Here is a 6000-nt window from a genome sequence, read left to right as displayed (position 1 = left end):
TAAAGGTCATAAATATAAAATAGTCGCTAATAAATCCAATAGGGAATTCAGGAGAAACTTCTTTGACCAAAGAGTGGTAATATGTGGAATGCATTACCACAAGGAGTGGTTGAGGCAAATACCAAAGATGCATTTAAGGGGAAGTTAGGTAAGCACATGAGGGAGAAAGGAATAGAAGGGTGTCCTGATAGGGTTAGATGAAGTAGGGAGGATGGAGGCTCGTGTGGAGCATAAACGCCGGCATAGATCAGTTGGGCTGAATGACCTGTTTCTATGCTGTAGTTTTGATGTAACTCGATGTAACATCAGCAATGCAAATTATTTTGGTTAATCAAAGATCATAATACTCGAAACAGATGACCACCCATTTGCTTAGAATAAAAATATGTGATTTTTAAAGAATAAGACCCAAGCAAACTTATCCTTTTTCACCAACGACCCCATCTAGCTGTCTTCTCACCATATCTCAGTCAGAAGCATAATAAAATGTCTTTTGAACTCATTTATACTACTTACTTTATTAGCCTTCCCAGGGGTCGAGGTGGGTAATGTTAGGGGGGTGGATGTAGGAAGTCTTGCGATGGCTAGGATATGTATAAGAAAATTAGTGTAAAGAACACCTGTAAGAACACAATGCAAAATAGCAAACCAGCTGGAAGTAACAGCTGTAGTTAAAATAGAACCCCAGATATCTGGGCTGAGTGTGTATTTGAAATAGATTCCTATTATGCAATAAAGATCATTAAAGCTCATGGGGAACTTCAAGGTGGTGATTCTGAATCCAATGGACCAATGACTACCTATGCAAAGCAAAGGCACCAAGTTTAATGGCACTTCTGCTTGGTTGAATGGGACTACCAAGCTTAAAGAAGGAAAAAAGGCATTTAAGACCATGAAGGAAAATGGCACAGAATTAGGACAGATTCAATACCAACAGGCATGCCTGGCATGTAAAAAAGATGTCAAGAATGGCAAAGAACAATTTTACCTTGAATATGGCAAGAGAAGTGAAGCAAATAATAAAACGTTTTTTACTTATATTAAGAGAAAAAGAAAAACGAGGGATGGAGCAGGGCCACTGAAAGTGGGATCGGGTGAGGGAATGACACATGTTACAAAAGTGCTAAATAAGTTTTTTGCTTCTGTTTTACCAAAGAGGAGACAAGTAACTTATTTGATCTGGAAAGGGTGCTAGTAGGTATTGCAGAGGTAAATTGTGACACTTTTCACATTACTACCAGCATAGTTGCCGAATAACTGTACAAACATAAGGTAAATATATCTCAACAACAACTTGCATTTATATAGCTCCTTTAAAGTAGCAAAACCTCCAAAGTTGCTTCATAAGATGCATCCGAGGATCCTTAAAGAACTAAGGGAGGAAATTGCAGGAATTCTGCCACAAATAGTCTAGAAATCATTGAATATTGAAGAACACTGGACAAAGGCCAATGTTACTCCTATTTTTTAAAAAGGTAGAAAAAGTGACCCAGGAAACTACGGACCAGTGAGTTTGATGTCCATTGTGGATAAAGTAATGGCAATTTTTATTAAAGATCAGATCATGGAGCATCTGGATAGAAATAAAAACATAAGAAATACCTAGTATGAAGTTGATGAAGGGGAGGCCTTGCCAATCTTATTTACTGGTTTTCTTTGAGAGTGTGAAAAAGGATCTTGATAAGGGTACGGCAGTGTATATAGTGTACTGGATTTCAGTAATGTCTTTGGCACAGTTCCTCTGGAAAGACTGGTACTGAAAATATAAAAAGTGGGAATCAGTAGAAATATTTTACAATGAATACGTGATTGGTTGACCAAAAGAAATCAGAGGGTAGTGGTACAGGAATTGTCATCAGCCTGGGAGAATGTTAGGATTCTAAAATTGTAGACCATGTCGAGCTGTTTCACCTTGTACAGAAGAATAGAACCAGAGGACACGGCATGAGCTTGAAAGGGGTAAATTCAAAATTAATCTTATCAGAAGCATTATTTTAGTGAGCGAGTAGTAAATCTATGGAACGGGCTCCCTAGGCAGACAGTGGAAGCCAATAGTGTTGATTCATTTTTGGATTACAGTATGTAAATAATTTGAGACATGACATATAGTAAGGGTAACATGCTTGGGAGGTACATGTGATCTTGGACCTATGGTTCCTGAAGCTGTCCACCACTGTGGTTTTCCTCACCTTATGTCTAGTCTGTTGTAGACTAATTGGATAGAGATCGATTGCCATAATTAGTCAACAACTCCATTATTGTTGACTACCAGGACGGTACAAGGCAAACTAGGTGGACCTTGGTCTTTTTTTCGTCCAGCAATTCCTACGTTCATTAAAGATCTCAAATTTGAGGAAGTGCAGGGAGTTCTTGTGGTGTCCTAGCCGACATCCTTTCCTCAATCAACATCACCAAAAACAGATAAGTTGGTCATTCATCTCATTGCTGTTTGTGGGGTATTATTCTATGCAAAATGCCTATGACATTTGCCTACATAATAAATGTCATGTACTTTAAAGTAAACCATTGGATGTTTTTGAGAAACATAAAAAGGTGCTAATTATATCAGACATCCACCTAAAAGACAATAGCCCAGAATTTTCATGCTGTTTTCCACTTAATTTCAGTGTATAACCAGGGCAAGGAAACTCTTTTACCAGCAAAATGGAAACCATTTATGCTGATTTTCCATTCCAAAATCAATCTCCTCCGATTTCCCTCATTCATTTTGGCCCATCCTGTGATCCATCCACCAGGTCCAGAATGAGCTTATTTAAATATATTATAATAAGGGCCAGTAGAACTGTAGCTCTAAGTATCAGCTGAACCAAGTGGAAGTGAGCAATTTGTGAGCCTGAAGGGTGTGGAGAGTTTCCGTAGTGATTTCTGCAGCTGGGAACAACTATACGTAATGATGTTTTGGGCATTTTGCCTACCCACATCTGAACTTGCTTCTCATTGCTTCCAATAATGTGAGACCACCAGAAGATTTTCACTCACCGACATTGAGGGCAGAGCAGTTATGGCATTCTTATGGGCATGCCTCTGTTTGCCATTATCATGGAAGAGGAAGAGGAGGAGCGGGGCAATATTAAGAAAAGGAAAGTCAGGCAGCATTTAAAGAGGATGGACGTCACCAGATCTGACACCCGCCCCCACCCCCCAACCCTCCCCCATAGAATAAAGAGCAACACAGGTCAACGATAGTGAGGAGATGTGTATAGGAAGAGCCAAAGATGGAAAAGGAGAGCTCTAGAATCTATTGTATGATGATCTGCAGCCAGAGTCATCTGCCCACACGATTCTCTCCATGGTTATGGAGGTGCTGACCACACTTGACTTTTATGCCACAGGACCATTTCAGACAGCCACGGGGGAACATAGAAACAGGAGCAGGCCATCCAGCCCCTCGAGCCTGTTACGGCATTCATTGAGATCATGGCTGATCTGTATCATAACTCCATTTACCTGCCTTGGCTCCATATCCCTTAATACCATTGGTTAGCAAAAATTTATTGATCTAAGATTTTAAATTATTAATTGAGCTAGCATCTATTGCTTTTTGTGGGAGAGAGTTCCACACTTCCACCACCCTTTGCGTGAAGAATTGTTTCCTAACTTCTCTCCTGAATGGCCTGGCTCTGAATTTAAGGGGAATCTCTGTATTATCGGCCAGGCTGCAGTACGGCATGCATTCACCAGACTGATGCACTTTACAGGGATTTGTCACCTTTGGCATCACAGCAAAGTAACAGCGAGATAAGCCCATCGAGTTTTACAGGTTTCCTGGCTTTCCCAAGATCCAGGGTACAATCAATGGTACATATATTGCTTTCAATCTCAGACACAAAACCCCCTCAACTTCCTCAGCAGGAATGGCTTCCACTCCCTTAGTGCACAGATTGTATGTGACAACATGCAAAGGATCCTACATGTCAACATGAGATATGCTGCAAGATGTTGCAATACAGTCACGCTTCAACATTTGGCCCTCCCTTACCTCTTCAGGGAAGAAATTCACATCATCAGATGGCTGGTGGGTGATAAAACCTACCCTCCACTATGATCCCACTGAGAGTGGCCCAAATAGCAACTGAGAAGCACTGTAAGGAGGCACATGCCTCAATAACATTGGTCCTTGAGAAAAGTATCAAGGTCTTAGAGCTTGTGCTGCCTAGACAAGTCAGAAAGGGCTCTGCAGCATGCTGAAGCTCGTGTTATGTAGAATTGTAGCCTGCTATGCTCTCACAACTTCACGGTAAAAAAAAAGGTCTGGACTTAGACATTGCTGGAGAGGTGGGCCTAGCTGCTTTGGAAACAGAAGTACATGGAGGAGAGCATGATGATGACCTGCATTCAGAGGACTCCTCAGTGACTGCTGCAAGGGGGGATCAAAACACATTTCTTCTGTTTAACACTGTTTAGCTTTGATACCAATGCCATACCTCCTTCTCTCCACTTTCAAACAATGGAATAATCCTTCACTTCAGTACCCGTCCTAGAACATAGGAACATAGGAACAGGAGTAGGCCATTTAGCCCCTCGTGCCTGCTCCGCCATTTGATAAGATCATGGCTGATCTGTAATCTAACTCCATATACCTGCCTTTGGCCCATATCCCTTAATACCTTTGGTTGCCAAAAAGCTATCTATCTCAGATTTAAATTTAGCAATTGAGCTAGTATCAATTGCCGTTTGCGGAAGGGAGTTCCAAACTTCTACCACCCTTTGTGTGTAGAAATGTTTTCTAATCTCGCTCGTGAATGGTCTGGCTCTAATTTTTAGACTGTGCCCCCTACTCCTAGAATCCCCAACCAGCGGAAATAGTTTCTCTAACATAACAACACATCAGCCCTCTTTGCCCTTACATGACCATACCAATAATCACCACCTCATTGAATAAGTCCACACAAAATAAATGCATCTCTTCCTGTGAGGCTGTGACCTCCATGAATAACAAAATACAGCATAAGTGCATATTCTACTTCATTGCAACAAAGTCCAAAGTAACCACAAGCCAAACTACTTTTTCCTATCTTAATGCTTCCCCTAGGTGCCTTACATGTGCCTTTCTTTCACCTATTCTAATGCTTCTTCTTGGTGCAATCTGAGGGCCAGTTGGCTCATGAGAGGTAGTTGTCTGTTCGTGTTCTACAAAAGTGTCATGGGACTGAGGTTATTTTTTTTTTATTTTTTTTTATTCGTTCACAGGATGTGGGCGTCGCTGGCAAGGCCGGCATTTATTGCCCATCCCTAATTGCCCTCGAGAAGGTGGTGGTGAGCCGCCTTCTTGAACCGCTGCAGTCCGTGTGGTGACGGTTCTCCCACAGTGCTGTTAGTTAGGGAGTTCCAGGATTTTGACCCAGCGACAATGAAAGAACGGCGATATATTTCCAAGTCGGGATGGTGTGTGACTTGGAGGGGAACGTGCAGGTGGTGTTGTTCCCATGCGCCTGCTGCCCTTGTCCTTCTAGGTGGTAGAGGTCGCGGGTTTGGGAGGTGCTGTCGAAGAAGCCTTGGCGAGTTGCTGCAGTGCATCCTGTGGATGGTGCACACTGCAGCCACAGTGCGCCGGTGGTGAAGGGAGTGAATGTTTAGGGTGGTGGATGGGGTGCCAATCAAGCGGGCTGCTTTATCTTGGATGGTGTCGAGTTTCTTGAGTGTTGTTGGAGCTGCACTCATCCAGGCAAGTGGAGAGTATTCCATCACACTCCTGACTTGTGCCTTGTAGATGGTGGAAAGGCTTTGGGGAGTCAGGAGGTGAGTCACTCACCGCAGAATACCCAGCCTCTGACCTGCTCTCGTAGCCACAGTATTTATATGGCTGGTCCAGTTAAGTTTCTGGTCAATGGTGACCCCCAGGATGTTGATGGTGGGGGATTCGGCGATGGTAATGCCGTTGAATGTCAAGGGGAGGTGGTTAGACTCTCTCTTGTTGGAGATGGTCATTGCCTGGCACTTATCTGGCGCGAATGTTACTTGCCACTTATCAGCCCAAGC

Source organism: Heptranchias perlo, chromosome 22 (genome assembly GCF_035084215.1).
Source record: "Heptranchias perlo isolate sHepPer1 chromosome 22, sHepPer1.hap1, whole genome shotgun sequence".
NCBI classification, from domain to species: Eukaryota; Metazoa; Chordata; class Chondrichthyes; order Hexanchiformes; family Hexanchidae; genus Heptranchias; species Heptranchias perlo.
This window is presented reverse-complemented; position numbering follows the sequence as displayed.